The 16282-nt window shown below is 37.8% G+C and overlaps 1 long non-coding RNA gene across 2 annotated transcripts; it reads left to right on the top strand.

Annotated features, from left to right (window-relative positions):
• The first annotated feature begins 8772 nt into the window (after positions 1–8772).
• Positions 8773–15910, top strand: LOC114302564 (uncharacterized). Of its 2 annotated transcripts, none has more exons than XR_014362405.1 (3): positions 8773–13606; positions 14657–15015; positions 15652–15910. It is a non-coding gene; the product is annotated as an uncharacterized LOC114302564 (long non-coding RNA). The 2 variants fall into 2 exon arrangements; XR_003643449.2 differs by having other exon boundaries at positions 8774–13606; positions 14921–15015.
• The last annotated feature ends 372 nt before the right edge of the window (positions 15911–16282 follow it).

Raw genomic sequence — 16282 nt, forward strand, 5'->3', positions numbered from 1 at the left:
AGCGATTAGAGAAGGCCAAAGGAAAGTGGGCTAAAGAACTCCCCAATGTACTCTGGGCATACCGCACTACACCCCGGCACTCAATTGGGGAAACTCCATTTGCTTTAGCCTACGGCATGGAAGCGGTCATACCATTGGAAATTGGCATGCCAACCATCCGATCTGAAAGTTTTTAGCCAGACTTGAACGATGAAGTTGTGGCCTTGGAGCTTGACCTAGCTGAAGAAAGAAGGGAACAGACTCTAATCCACATAGCAACTTACCAGCAAAAGCTCTCCAGCAAATACAACAAGACCATGCATCCTAGGCTATTCAAGATCGAGGACTAGGTCTTGAGGAAGGTAATGGGCAACACAGTGATCCCTGGTGAAGGAAAATTAGGAGCAAATTGGGAGGGGCCATACAAGATAAGTGGCCTTGCAGGCAAAGGGGCATACTACCTGGAAGACTTAGATGGTTAAGTTGTCCCCAGACCGTGGAATACAACCAATCTCAAGATATTTTACTTTTGAAATGTAATCTTTTCTATTCCTTTGCTTTTTGTAACTTGGCCTTTTGGCATTGGGTGTAAATCAATGACGTGTAATAAAAGATAGCCCCACATTTTTCTTATACTATGCGTTTCTGTACAAAGATATTACAAGGATATTGAGCTACTATGAATGCCAGGGGCAAGTAGTCAATAACGGCTTGACTTTGGCCGTGCAAATTGTTGGTGTTTTGCCCAGCTTTTGTTAGGGTCGAGCTGACATTGCTCGCCTGTGCTAACAGTTAGCGTTATGCCCAACTAGTGTTAGGGTCGAGCTGACATTGCTCGCCCGTGCAAATAGTTGTTTTGCCTAATTTGTACTTTAGGCGGACCAATTTTGCTCGGATTGTGAGGCTGATTTGGCTCATCATTGACTGAGCTGGTTTTTGCTCGCCGAATGAAGAGCAGATTTCGCTCATGATCACCCGAGCTGTTTCTTGCTTACCAATGTAGAGTTGATTTTGCTCATTCACCGAGCTGACATTGTTCGCCTGCTTAAAATGTTGGTGTTTTTGCCTAGTTCTTAATAGAGTTGGTGTTATGTTCAACAAATATTTTAAACAAGGTGAGTTTGCTCGTTAGACCGAGACGATTTTATCTTGGACAGACTAAAGAAAATGGCAACCACACTGTAACGATCTAGAAATTTTTCGTTCCGCTCGAGCGGACGGCTTTGTTGGTCTGAGTGCTTGAGCGCAAAGTTAGACGCTCAAGCGGGTCGCCTAGTTGAGTTTGAATTTCTGAGGCACGTGGATTCATCTTTGGCATTTTTATTAGTGTATTTGGAACCTCCTTATTTTATTTTGGGGTATTGATTGAGGTGGTAATATGATGGTAAAGTAAGATTGGACCAAAAACTTTAATTCGAATAATTCGCCTACGATCAGCCGTCACTCTTTGGCCCTTTTCTTTTTCCACACTTTGAATTTGGATGTGAGGTTAGAACCATTGGAAAGCCTTTTTTCGAGGCTTCAATTTGGACACAAGAATGACCTAAAACGGAGTCCGGATGAGAGAGTTACGCATGTTTGAAGTTTTCATATCTGTGCTGGAAGCAGGACTGCACGTGCGGAAAAAGCGGCGCACGTGCGGGCTATGCGGGATAGCAGCTCAAAAACGTGATTTTTGGATCATTTCTTACATTTTCTTTTCCTCTCTTCTTCTCCCCTCCTCCATGTCCGAAACCCTAGCTCCCAAAACCTTGATTTCCTCCACTTTTATCAACAAATCCACCATGGATCTTGCATCAAGGATGGAGAACAAGAGAGGATCAACATTTTTCAACCGATTGAAATTAGAATTTGTGGAGGATTCTTCTCAAAGCTTGCTTTTCTTGCTTGAATCTTGAGGTAGGGGTCCTAGTTCTCCTTCAATGCTTACATTGATAGATAGATTTGTGGTATTTTGGAATACATAAATGCAAAATCTATATTTTGGGCATATAGTGTAAATCATGAAATTTTGGGGTTAGGGTTTGAAATGTTGGGGTTCTATTATGGAGTTTAGATTATGGTTTATGGATTATGGACCTAGGGCGTATAATAAATGGAAAGATTGGAACAAAAAGTAATGGGTTAAGAAATTTGAATTTTTCTTGAAATTTCTAGATTTTTCTTGAAACCCTAGGTTGATTTATGATGATAGTCAATGATTTGGCCCAAATTGAAAGTTGAATCATGAAGTTGGTAGGTTGAATTATATATGTACAAGTTTAATTGGAATTTGGTTCTACTTGAAAATTATGTTTAAAATTTGCGAATGAACTTTGTTAAGAGCATTGTAAATCATGTTTTAATGAAAAGGAAATTGGGGAAAAAGATTTATTAATGATATAAATGACATAAACTCGGTCATGAAATGTTGAAATGGGATTGAAGAATTTTTCTTGAAATATGTTGAATTATATTTAATGGTGTTGAGTTGAATCATGTTGATTTTGGTTTTTGTGATCTAAAATGTAAAGTTTCTAAAATGGGTTTAATCTCAAATTATTTTATTAAATTCCTAGTGGGTTTGCTTAATTATTTTGAAACTCAAGTGGATGATTTAATTGGGTTTCTTTATGGGGATGGAAATGTTTGGTTTTTGGTGAAAACACTAGAAATTTAGAGATTTTTGGGGAACATGGAAATGTTCATAAAACTCCTTTCTTTTTTTGAATAGAAGATGAATGGGTGTAAATTCAATAATGTGTTTTGCAATATTGGTAATCTTTTAAATTTATTGAGTTGGAGAAATGGTTTTGAAAACTTCATGTGTAGTCCTTGGTGGGACCATGTTGCTTTGACTTGTGAAATGAGAAAGTTGATGGTATACGGTTGATTTGAGAAGGAATGTTATGAATCATGGAGATTTTTGTATTTGCATATCATATCATTTATCATTGTGCATTGTGGTTTTAAATCCAAGAGATTTGCATTCATGATAGAAAATGATTTTGATAAGAAATATGGAAATGTGAATGGGGTAAATACGTGGTAAGTCCGGATAGGGGTTGTAGTTGATTTGATAAGTCGGCCATGAGTGTCCAAGGTGAAAGACCCGAAAGCCGCGCGGATAGGTGTCGAGCCTTCCGGTTAGTACCGGTAAAAATGACAGTTTGGTAGTGCTTGTTGAGCCTACTTGCAGACACCAGCCTAGGGATTACCAGTGTCGTATTTACCGCCCCTTTTAAAGTAATGATAGAAGTTTGAAATTGATGAGATCATATGATGACATTGAGAACATGGTGATTTTGAAACAATGCATTGGAACGGATGTTTTTCCTCATTGATTTATCTTGGCATAGCATTGCATTTACATTTACTTTTGTGTTGAGGAAAAAGCATAACTATGTACATACTTTGTGAGAATACTCTACAGAACCTGGAAATTTATTTTAAAAGAATGGTTGGTTTTCGAAAATGGTTTTTGGGAGTTCACATCCCGCCGTAGTAAGCCGGTAAAAGGTGGGTTGTGGTGAGCTATGTGTTAAGAGGCAAGTTGAGTTGATGATGTTTTTTTTGTTGCTTGTGATGAATTTGTGAAATTTCATATTGATGTATAATTTGGTTTAAAGAGGAAATGTGCATGGACATTATTTGTAAATAATGGGAACCAAAAAAATAGATATAAGGATTATAGATTATGATGATAAACTTAACGAAGTAGTTGTATTAATAAAAGTAAATTGTGAGAGTTGTTCCTTAATTAAATAAAGGATTGGCTTGGAAGGGCTTATTAATATTGTGTTATCTTGAAATGAAACTTTACGGGTGTAATTAACGGGGTGTATTGAGTATAGGAGAATTGTTGGCAAATCAAAAAGGAACTTGAACTTGAAGTTATGGGGTTTTAAGTTAAAAATGAAGAGTAAAAGAGTAGAATGAAAGGAAAAGAGGAACATTAAAAATGGAAGTTAAATGAGAAATATTTTGGGAAATGGGTTATTAACCTTTAAATGATGTTGTTTCTTAAATGCGGTTGTTTCACAAGGATCTATGGTTTTTTCTAAAGTTAAGGGATGATTTTTAATGGCTGAAGGTTTTTCTTATAAGTGTTTAAATTATTTTTGAGAAAAAGATACCTTACTTATGATATTTTGAGATTATGAAATGTCACCCTACTATATGGTATCACCTAGCATGCATGATCATTTTTATCTGTGTGTTAGTTATTGATTTAGAACTGTGAGATTCCTACTAGGCATTAGTGCTCACCCCGTTGTTGTTGTATCTTTTTACAGGAAGAATGTTTGGTTTATTTGATTGAAGATGTACGGAGTTCTTGAGTCATTTGTATAACTTCACGGTAGTTGTAAAAGAAGTGGATTTGTATTTGTATTCATTTATTTGTAGCTTCGCGGCAGAAGCATTGGCATGTATTATTGTTGTTGTATTCATTGAGAGAGAGAACATGTATTATCGTATTTTTGTTACTCAAGTGTAATAGATATTTGTATATGTAGAAAAAAAAATATATGGACCTAAATTTACAAGCTTTGGTAATGTTTTCGTGTAATTAAAATTCGGGGCGTGACACACACAAGGCAAACGAAAAATTCGCATAACATGGCGAGCAGAAAGTTAAACTTTTCACTCATTATAAAGTGTGATTACAAAAGTGGGGCGTAGCTCGGTTACATCAAAACCAAATAGTAAAAAAATGGAAAAAAAAAAAAGAAGAAGAGAAAGTTCAATCAAGGTCAACGGTGTTCACTTGGTCGGTCGCCCCCATCTCGGCATCTTCCACTTGGGTGCCGACCACTACGTCCACCTCTTGTTCAGGCTCCTCGGTCTATTGGGCCCCTTCCTCGGACACCTCAAAAGGAGGATTTTGCTCGGTTGGTTGCATAATGGAAGCTTCCGCCATAGCTGCTAGCTTCGCCTATTCAATTAGCTTCTTCTGCGCAGCGCTGGCGTAAGCTTGCATGTGACCAGAAATGAAGGCAGCAAGGGGATTTCAGAACAGGTTAGAGTCTTGACCCAGGCCAAGTTTTTCCATGGCTGCTTTCCAACCACACTGGAAAAAAATGTCCTTCGTCCCCTGTACCTGCCATTCATAAGCTTTTTCGCTCTCCGCATAGCCGCGATTTTCTGCATCTTCAATCTACTTATCCATCTCGGCCTTGTGGGCTTCGCGGAGTTTGCGTAGCTCGACGATGTATCTGGCCTTGGTCACTTGGAGGGAATTTTGCTTATCCTCGTCCGCCCTAGCCAACAGTTCAGCGAGCTGGTCACGCTCGGTTACTGTCTTTTCTTGAGCGGTCTTTAACTTTTCTAGCTCAGCCGTTTTTGTTTTGTTGTCTGCAATGGCCTCGCGCAGACTTTTCCGAACAGGAATCATTCACTCATGAGCGAGATAGTTCCTCTGTGTGGTCTGCCGATGGAAAGCAGTCAGTATGGGGGGCAGATCAATAACTTGCAGAAAAACAACACAAATAGAGACTTGACTACTTACCAGCACGATCGACTTTGCTGCCGAGCGGAGAACTTTCAGATCGGACAGTTCGTCATGCTTCTTTATGTCCTAAGGGAGTAGTAAGCCCTTGGTCATGTTAAAACCAAGCGAATAGTCGTTGTCGGCGTAAACTAAATCAACCACCGACACTGCTCGGCTTTTGTACGTCAGCTCGGGCGACCAAACTGGGGAGACGGTTGATCGGATGGATTGCCCGGCAAGAGATTCAATCTGGTCTCCCTGATCAGACGACGGCAGCTCGACTGAATCCTCATCGACTAGATTTTGCTCGGTCTATGCTGACCTCGGTCTCTTCTTGGACCAGCCAGTAACTTGCTCACTGGTGAGAGCTAGCACCGGTCTCTTATCTGGCACGTTTGGCACGGAGGATTGGCCCCCTGTAGCTTTCGCAGGCTGGGAGTCCCTCGGTTCGCCCATAATTATCAATTTGATAGCGCGAATTTTTGCCATCTTCTGTTCAGCTGTAAGGGGAACTAGCCTGATCAGTGGGAGAATGGGATCTGGCTCTGGAAAAGGAATGCAAAGAAAATCGGTGACCCGGCTCTTGCGCGGTACAGTATATCGGTAGCTTGGTTCGAATCCGAGCAGTTTCTAGGCTTCTTTTTCTTTCGCTCGGTGTCGAAGAGCAACCCTTATAACCTCCTGGTTGGCGTTAGAATAATCGTCCGCCAAAAATTTGTAATCTACAAAAATAAAATCAAGTGTTAGGTCGGGTAGAACAAATCGAATCTAAAGAGTTAAACCGTGCTATGATGCTCACCAGCACTCCCAAAATTTTTATGAATGTACCAGCCCGGTATGGGCGCCTGGATTACCCTCAATGAGCTTTGCTCAGCCTTTGCTGACCTTGAGGTACTAGCAGAAGCCGCCTTTATTTTTACTAAGGGTATATTGGTGGAATATCTCGGCAAGGCCGAGATTTATGCCCAGCATTCGGTTCAGCGCGGCCACTCCATTTATTATTTTGTACGTGTTGTTTGAAACTTGGGTGGGACACAACCTAGGCTGCCTCAAAAACTCACAGATTAGGGGTTGAGCTGGGAAGCGTAAGCCGCCTTCCACAATAGACACGACCGTGAAGGGGCATTTGTCCAGCTCACCCCAGGAGGTGTCTTCTTTCTTGGCCAGCTCCAAGTGGACATCGTCTGGGATGTTGAACTCTTTACGAAATTCATTCATTGTCCTAGGAGAGCTGACCATAAAACGGTATTTCCCCATCTATCCCGATTTTATTTAGTTGGTTAATTTTTGTCGTAGCTCGGTCAAAATTTGGTGATTGTTTGCTCGGACTTTGAGCCTCATCGATAGTAATACTAAGTGGGCATGGTCGGTCCTAGTTTGTTCTGCATTATTAAAAAATAAGTCCAAGTATTAGCACGACATAATTTGCACGGCTCTTATAAGGAAGTGTTTAGCTTGGTAAAGGATCATGGGGCATTTGATCGGTTCGATCTTCCTATCTTGGTTCAACTATCTACGTCAGTTCAATCTTCCTAGCTCGGTTCTAGCTCCTTTACAACTTACAGCTCAGTCTCAGCCTCAAGGGAGGACCACAAGCCAATTTTTGATCGGCTAAATCCTCTTTTTGGATCTAAAAATGGGAATTTGCTCGGTCTTATCCAGGGTTTAGGCTATTCATCCTAAATATGAAGTTTATGCATTGAAACAAAGGGAAACGAGGGGCACGGTGGCCCCATCCATCTCTTTGATTCCAGTTCTGCCTAATGTTTACTTCCCTGCCAGTTTTACCCCAAAGAAAAGGCACTGGCAGGGTATCAATAGTCCCAGACAGAAACACGAAGAACAACAATGAAAGGGGAGTTTGAAGCAAGAGGAACTTACACACTTGGAAGATAAGTTGAGATGCAACCCACTAGTGCGAGGTCCTAGGCGATGAAAAACATTGGGGACGGCATAAACGGAAGCCACAACGACAGTAGTGACGGAAAGGGCTCTGAGGAGGCTAGGGTTTGGCTCAATAGAGAAAATGAACAGCGGTGGCATGTTTGGCCCTTCACGTTTGTATAAAAAATGGGAGGAAACCAAAGGGCGGCAACCTTTTGAATTTTGCGCGTGATGAAGACAGCTGTGGGGTTGCACGGAACCAATGGGGTAAACCCATGTGGCATCGAAAAAATGGTTTGTCAGTACGGCTGAATGATCGATGACAAGACAACTAGTGCAATCCTCAATGACCGACCAAATTAGGTAACTCGGTCAGAATAATAATCCCAATCACGCTCAGTTCGGATGGAATTAAGGGACAATTGAGAGAGGGATTTGTGCCGAACAATAGGGTCGAGCTATGGTAGCGCAGGGTATGGTGTTGGGCCTTGCGGTGGCCAGACCCTGTGTTTGACCGAATTAAACCAATGCGACTCCCCGGCCCATTACGTTGGGCCGAGCAGATCGTCGACCAAAATGCGGAGACATGCAGGTGCTCAACCGAGCTACGATTCGGCCTGATGTTCGGTTAGATCCGTAGTGATACGTTGGGCTGAGCCACGGACAGTCTAGTTGAATCTAGGCTGAGATGTTTTATAAGGTAGCGGGGCGAGACCGAGATGTCAAACCGCGCGCCTTACGACCGGTCAGTTCAGATGGATCGATTTATTATAATTCGGCCATCCCATTCATTGCGGTGTTTCTCCCCAAGTGATAGGTCGGTCGTGATAGCCCAGTTGTGTGAGCCACCTGGACCAATGATATGAAGAAGGGAAAATCCACTCCTAGTATGCGTCAATACCGTTTGGCGGTTCGACAAACACTGTTTGATGGTTTTGGTTTTTACACGTGTAAGGAAGGTAGAGAGAAGCACAGCCGCCTGTCCAAGGAAGGACAGCAGAGATAGTGTGCCTACATCTCTGAGGCTGCGTAACCAACCTAAAAAATGAGGAATGCTTAAAAAATGAGGAATCGGGAAACGTTAAAGGTAAGCAACCTGAATGAATTCACAACTCTCTCTCTCTCTCTCTAAAGTGCTTTATTTCCATTCTTCTTCTTCTTCTCCTCCTCCTCCTCCTCCTCCTCTAAGTGTGCTGACTTGATTGTCGAAGGGTTTATTTGGCAGCATATTGTCGGACAACTCACCATCTTTCTGCTTTCAGATCAAGCGACGTTACGTGAAGCTTGGATTGAAAGAGTATGAAGAACTGAAAACATTTTACCCTGTACAAAAGTATTAAGAGAAAGAGACTTAAATTGAAGTTGATAAATATAATAAATAGATATATGAATCAAATTAAATTTAACTAATTAAATGACAATTAAAGGCTAGTAGAGAAGAGAGTTTATGTAAGCGAGCCATTTGATGGGACTTAAAAGGCTCGGTTTGGTTTGGGTTTGGTCATCAAATGGTATTAAAAGCTGGCGAGAGAGAGAGAGAGAAACGAAGAAGGAAGATGAAGGGTTTCCTGAGCTACATTGTTGATTTAGGTTTTTATTTGGTGAATTGCATCTATGGCGCGTTTTGATTTGGTTTGATTTGATTCGATTTTTATTTTTATTTTTTTTGATTGTGCTGATTATGGATTGTGGGTTGTGTCGGTGTCTTTGTTTGATACTGGGTGTCAATTGGTTCGATTAGATTTTTGTGGGTTAGTTGGATTTTTGTTTTGTTGCTTCGTATGATTGTTAAATAAATATTTAAATGACGACCTCTGTTGTACGCTAGTGTTTGTTAATAACCTATCTCTATGTGGATTTTGTGTTATTGGTTGGTACTTTGGAATGATTTGAGGGGTGTTGTTGCTCTCTATGCTCAATTACAGTGAATTTTTGCTCATCATAATGTTATGCAGTTTACATTCATTTGAAAATCACAATGTTATGTAATTGTGAACTTATGTTGGTTGAGCTGATAAAAGGAATTGTTTCTACTGAACTTTTGTGTTATTCACTTTTGATTGTTATATTCCATCTTTTTACGGCAAGGATGGAAACACTTGTAACAAACAATGTCAATTGAGTTGCATAATTCATTCCTTCCCCTGTTACTAATTGGTGATAGGAAACAAAGAAAGAGAAAGACATTATGTGAGGTGAGGAGTCCTCGCATAGGCTTGGGACCAAGGTTTTGAAAAGCGGTTGCGGTGACGCAGTAGCGATTGTGGGGGTGTAAAGGTTGTCGCGTAACGGTTACAGTAAATGGAACCGTGATTTTTTTAAATTTTTCGCACAATTTGAAAAAAAGTTACCGTTTTAGTGAGGTTTAAAATAAATTTTGATCAATTTTGTTAATTTTTAAGTATAATCTAATACATTTCATATTTTTAAATCACTATAAAATGAGTTTTTTACATTTTATTTCAATAGTTAATGATTTTAAGAATAATTAATTTTAAATGTCTACAAATTATTTTTTGCTAATGCCTTAACTAACTGAATAGAATAAAAAATATTTACAATTATTAAATGAAAGGATAATAAGATAAAATTTGTGCCATAAATTTTTAAAAAAAATTATAAAGAAAAAAAATTAATATAAGATTTTTTCTTTGGACTTGGATCACTTGAGTATTTATTTATTTTTTGTAATCTTTTATTATTTTTTTAGAAAAAAAAAGCTATTCAGAATATTGTAAAATGGTGTAACGGTGTCCTGTTACGGCCGTTACGGTACCGCTATAGCCGTTACGTAACACCGAAACGGTCGTTACACATGTAAATTTCCGTCACACCGCTATAGTGGCCGTAATGGGTGACAGTAACCACTACAACCGTTACGTAACGGCGTTAAGTAACGGTTGCAACGGTTTTTTAAAATCTTGCTTGGGACACTGGGATGAGTAGAGAAGTGGGTCTTACTTCAGGACTCAGTTACTTTTGAGTGGGTCACTGAAATGGGAATTGTTTCCAAATGCATGTTTTGGTGTCAAATTGGGTGTTTTGGATTGTCTCATATCAATAATAATGTTATAATCTCTAGGTCTCTAGTTCAACTCTTGGTGAAACCAAGGCTCTTCTTGCTTTTCACCTGGTGATGAGGAATGGTGCATCTCATTACCTCCAGATTTGGGTGTCTAATCTTAACTAGGCAGGGATCCTATTGGTGTCAAATCTAACTTGAAAGGGGGTCGTGTCGTGGGTTATCCAAAAAAAGGAAGAAGTTATAACGATCACATTTTCCTTACTATTTTGTTTTTAATAATCTCATGTGTTAACCTTATATTAGTTCTACCAGTCATGCTTGTTACCAATGTAGTGTTGGCAAATGAGATGGTAAACAAAACACGGTAAGTAAATGTGATCATCATTGCATTATTGGTCTCATATCTGTAAAATCTCTATGCTATATGGTTGATTTTTTGTCACACTAGTGGCTGTAGGCATGTTTGTGCTGAACCGAGTAATTATGTGTCCACCTCCCCCCTTTTTCACTTTAGATTGCGTGTGTGATTGTGTGCTTCAGTTTGCATGGCCCCAATGTATAGAACAATATTTCATCCACTTAAATTGAAAAGGAATTGCAAAAAAGGTTAGAAGAACAATTTTGTTCTTATATTGGAGAAGAAACTTACTTCCTCAGCAATTATAGCCACAAATCTAGTTATTTTCTAATGCAGATGGAGGTGCATTTTGCACTAGTATGTTCAGGACCTCAGCAGGTTAGCCATGTGCATCATAATAATAATTTATCACAAAAGCAATTTAGAATTGATGCTCTTTTGATATGCTAGTCAACTATGTAACACAAACTCTTCTAAATTTGTGAAGTACCTGTTTCAAAGTCGAGGTTGCTCCATTGCAACATGGATGTCACGGGTTCAAACCATGAAAAGAGCCTCTCACATGTGGAGGTATAGCTGTGTACATTTGTCCCTCCCTAGATCCTGCAATGGCATTGTGCAGTTTTTCAAACTCTTCCCTTATGTTGCTTGTTAAAAAAGTCGAAGTTAGTCCTACTTGGTCCCACCCTCTGTGAGGCAGGCCATGGAAACCTTTGAAGAATCTAATTTCGTATTTGATGTGCCATTCTTGAACAGTCTTTGCAATACTGTTTTCCAAGTATGAAACTTTGTAGATTATTGAGTTCTTTATTTGGTTTTGTACTTTATGTCTTCAGTATCTGTTTGATATCCCATTACAGCTGTCGTAATGCAAAAGGGAGAGATCAGAATTATATGATCACATATTTATATTGCAGGGCCTTTATGTAGCCTTGAAGTTCAAAATTTAATTTTCTCAAATATCTCCTTTTATAGATCTTCATTATATTCATATCATCAATCCCGTGTGTGAAATTTGTCATCAACTCACTCTAATAACCTTAGTGCCCTGCTAAAACTATCACTGGGAATTGGAAACCATAGTATGTATACATAGTTTTGTATGTGTCTTTATGTGATGTCTTGTTTGAGAAATTGATGCATAGAAAAGAAACATTGAACTATAGATAGCTGGATGGTTGTATTGCAGCCCTAGGTCTTAATACATGATGGGAATTATAGATAGCCCTGTGAATGTTGACTTTCTAATTGTTGTGGGGTTGCAGTCATCCTAAATACTTGTGATCAGTGGTGGAGCCATGTTAGACCAGGAGGGGATGTGCCATTTTTTAAAATCACAGTTTTAACTCTAGTTAAAAAATGTTTTCAATTTGTTCCATTTAAGTTTCACCTCCTCTCTTCTTTACTTCGTTTCAACAAAATCCTTGCAATTTGTCACTTTAAATGTTTAATTTTGCTAAAATCTTCTCTTACAAATTTTATATTATTTCTCTCTTCTCTCTCTTTTCTTTCTCTACCGCTCTCTTTCTCATTTTGTGTGCGTGTGTGTGTGTGCATCTTGATATAATTCCGTTTTCATCTTTTATGGCATGTGATTGCATTTTAAATTATGATGACCATCATGTTAAAAAACTAAAATAGGAAATCAAATTAATTAAAAAATATAAAATAAAAATCACCAAAAATAAAATTGATTGGTTAACTGAAGCATAGCTCTAAATATAACTTTGGTATCGCGCTGATTTTTAGTCATCTTCCCACCAAATGAAAATTGAGTTTTGTTGGATTGTGATAGATCTTGCTAAGGCTTCAACTCAATGTTGCCTCACTGTGTGTGTAATGCTGATTGATTATTCATTGTATTGGAATCTTCATTTGTTGGTCCAAGTCTTCCTGCACTGCCAATGCAAATCACTATGCTGTTTATTTTCAATTTCCTCTTGATATTGTCCCCAGTCTGCCTAAGAAATATAGTGTTACTTCCTGGAAATGCACAATGGTGTTACAGTTCAAATGGGAAAGATAAGCCGGATAGCCAATTCACTTATGCTTATATACGAGCTGGGCAATGTCAAATGCTTGGCTGCTTAATCAAGGTTAAAAGAAAAGGCAAGTTTTAAGGTAGGGATTGGGTTCGACACATTTATGTTGTTACTGATCTGGAACAAGCTTCATGTTGCAACCTTAAGCCGCTTATGAGCTGGCTGATTGAGTTTGAGCTCAATTTAGAACATTAATGAGCTCAAAACTAGGATTGTGCTTGGTTTGTTTTACAATTTATGGGCAATCTGAAAGCCTCTGATCAGGCATATCTCAAGTAGCTAGATTTTTCCTAGGTTACTTTTGAAAGACTTTGAGAAGAGACTATTGAAGCAATCAGGAAAATGATATGAATTGCACTTTCGGATGCCTCTGCAGGAAAATGTTAAATTGAAGAATGTGTTTGGTGTGATTTCTTGAATTCCTGAAATAACAGTAGAATTCAGAAGAACTTAGTTCTGATGCCGTATAAATCATAAAGAACCACAACGTACTTAAAAATCATATTCTCAAATGCTGTAGAGAGACAAGTTCAATTTAATCAGAACTTTGAACACCTTTTCAAGTAAGTTGCCACATACATTTTTTTGATAGTGTTGATTGGTGTGATAAAGATTGGTATGCAACACTGTGTCATTGACTGTAGATTCACAGATAAAAGAAGCTCGTTGTTTGACTGAAATATGAGCGTTATGACTTATTTGTTTATGTTTTTGTATAAATTATTTATTTCTTTTGTTGCAACTTGCAAGTCCAGACAGATTTGTTTGTTTTTCTGTGAAAAGATCCTTAGTGACAATTGGTGAAGAATCTCTCTCTCTCTCTCTCTCTCTCTTGCTGGGATGACTGGGTAAGCCATGATGAAGTGTCCTTAAATTTATATATTGAGTAGTTTGTAATGATTAGATAGCTGTTTACTTTTTTTTGATCAGTGGACAACTGTTTACTTCAAACCATGTTTGATGTTAAGGAATTTAGTACTTGATCTTTTATGAATGTATTTTTGCCTTTGGTTTTATTTTTATGCATTCTATATTATTAAAAATTATATAAATAAATTTTGTACAAGCATAAACATGTAGAACCATATTCAAGTTTCTTAGGTTTTGTTGTATTGCCGTATTTGTACTGTATCATATTCATGTCCGTGCTTCTTAGACTACAATTAACTACTATGATTTAGTTGCATTGGGCATGTCTCCAACTACCATATGACAATGATCCTTCACTGTTGCATTGCTGTGATAAATGCTTTGATTAGTACTTCATTTGGCATTTCATTATATTATACTATTTGTTTCATTCTACCGACAATGAGGACAACTTTGAATATGCCTCGTCACAAAAAAATATTCATAACTCTGCACTTAATTTTGCTCTATGGTTGGTGGACTGTCTTCTACATTTAGGGCAAATTGGAATTGGACAAATTCAGAATTCTTTGCTGTGTATTTGGATGCTACTTTGCAGAAGAATCATTTGATCCAATTTCATAGGAAATCTTCTAATTCCATGCTAGGTTGTTTACTGTAGCTTTTGCTTACAATTTGTGCAGTGAAAATAGGAAATAGCTCAGAGTGTAAAATGAACTTAAATTGCATCTTAAGATGATGGGTGAGTTGGTACCTACCTATTTTATAGTGCTGTCAAGTCTTGTATTTTTATTGTTCACTCAGATTTACTGTAACTTGTAAGGGACCTTTAGGCCAAAGTTTGGAAGTAATCATTGTATTTTTCAGCTAGGGTATCTGCGAGAGATTGTGTCAGCATTGTGGAGTGGTTGAGCTGAGAGATTCAGAGTTCTGTAATCCTTTCTCTGTGGACATAAGCACATAGCCATACGATTTATATTTTGTGTTTTGTGTGTTTGATTGTTTTTTTTTTTTTTTTTTGGAACCAGTTGATTTCTGCTCAACATATAGACTGAAAGGATTGATGTCAATAGAATTCATGGTCTTTGTTGTATTAAAGACATGGTAAAGTTGAAATTTTCATCCTCAAAGCTCCAACAACCACTCTCTATTTTCTAATAACTAAATTGGTCCATCATTGTATTTCATGGTATCTAAATGCATTGTTTATTTGGAACTTCTCTTGCCATCTTTTATTATGTATTTTGCCCACTCATTTTGATACTCTTTTTGGTTAAAATTTCATTTTACAGGCTTCTAGAGAGCAATAGAAGATTGAGAGCAGGCCAACAGACACTCTTTGAGTTTGATGGGAATGTGACACACAGTGTACACCCTTCACTTTCAGGTCACTTAAAGTAGTTTCCGTCTAATTAGAATAAGAGGGACAAATTATGTGAAATTCAGGCCTGTTTTTTTATATTTTTTTTTAGAAAACAAAGGCAATGAAAAATTTGAAAACACCCAGGCTCTGTTTCTTAAAAAGTGAGTTGTTTTAAGAAAACTTTACCGAAATTAGTTTTCTGAATCAGTTTGCCAAACAAAGTTTTTTTTTTTATTTATTTATGTTTTTTCAAAAAATGAATACAGAAAGCAGAAAACGAAAACAATACCTAATACATTAATAGAAACATGTTCTAGTCTTTTTGGGATCGCTTTGGATTGTTAAATTCATAATTTCGGAACAAAAGTATACCACATTTCGAAATGTGCTTTCCGAAGCATAAATCGCTAAGGTAGTAGTGTTTTCTTGTAATATTAGTACCTACCTATTTTATAGACTGAAAATATCGATATCAAAAGAATTCACGGTTTTTGTGGTATTAAGGCACAGTAAAGTTGGGAAATTGAATTTGCTTGTCTCAATCATTTTATTTCATGTTATGCAAATACTTTATTAATTTGGAACTGTTCTTGTCATCTTCTATTATGCATTTTGCCCATTAATTTTGATACCCCTTTTGGTTAAAAATTCATTTTACAGGCTTCTAATGAGCAATAGAAGATTAAGAGCAGGCCCCCTGGAGAGCACAAAAAGACACTCTTTGAGTTTGATGGAAATGTGACACACAGTGTACACCCTTCACTTTCAGGTCACTTCAAGCTCTTTCCATCTAATTAGAACATCAAGGAGAAATTATGTAGGATTATCATATATGTGTATAATGACCATGGTGTGAAATTCTGGCATGTTTGGTATTGTTTTATTTATGGAATTAAAGACATGAAAAATTCAAAAACAACCATAATTTTCATTTTGCTTTTATTTTTTTTGCGAAAAGTAATTTTCAGAAATTCAAAATAACTTTTTGGGTTTTCTTTGTAAACACTTTCATTTTTTGTTTTCTGTTAATATATATGTATATATACTATTTTTTTTTGAAAACTGAAAGTGGAAACTCGTTTAGTGTATTTTTGTTTTTCTTTCATTAAAGCGGAATTGATTCCAAACTTTTCAAATTTTTTGAAAATGAAAAAGATGTTTTATTTTGTTTTCAAAACAAGTTTTGCCTTTCTCCCTCTTCAACCACCATCAGTCACTACCCAACACTGGCCACCACTACCATTCAATTCACCACCTCTCGCAGATTGATGTCTGACTACCCTCTGATCAT

The sequence above is a fragment of the Camellia sinensis genome, chromosome 2 (genome assembly GCF_055761805.1).
Source record: "Camellia sinensis isolate YWXY chromosome 2, ASM5576180v1, whole genome shotgun sequence".
Classification (NCBI taxonomy): Eukaryota; Viridiplantae; Streptophyta; class Magnoliopsida; order Ericales; family Theaceae; genus Camellia; species Camellia sinensis.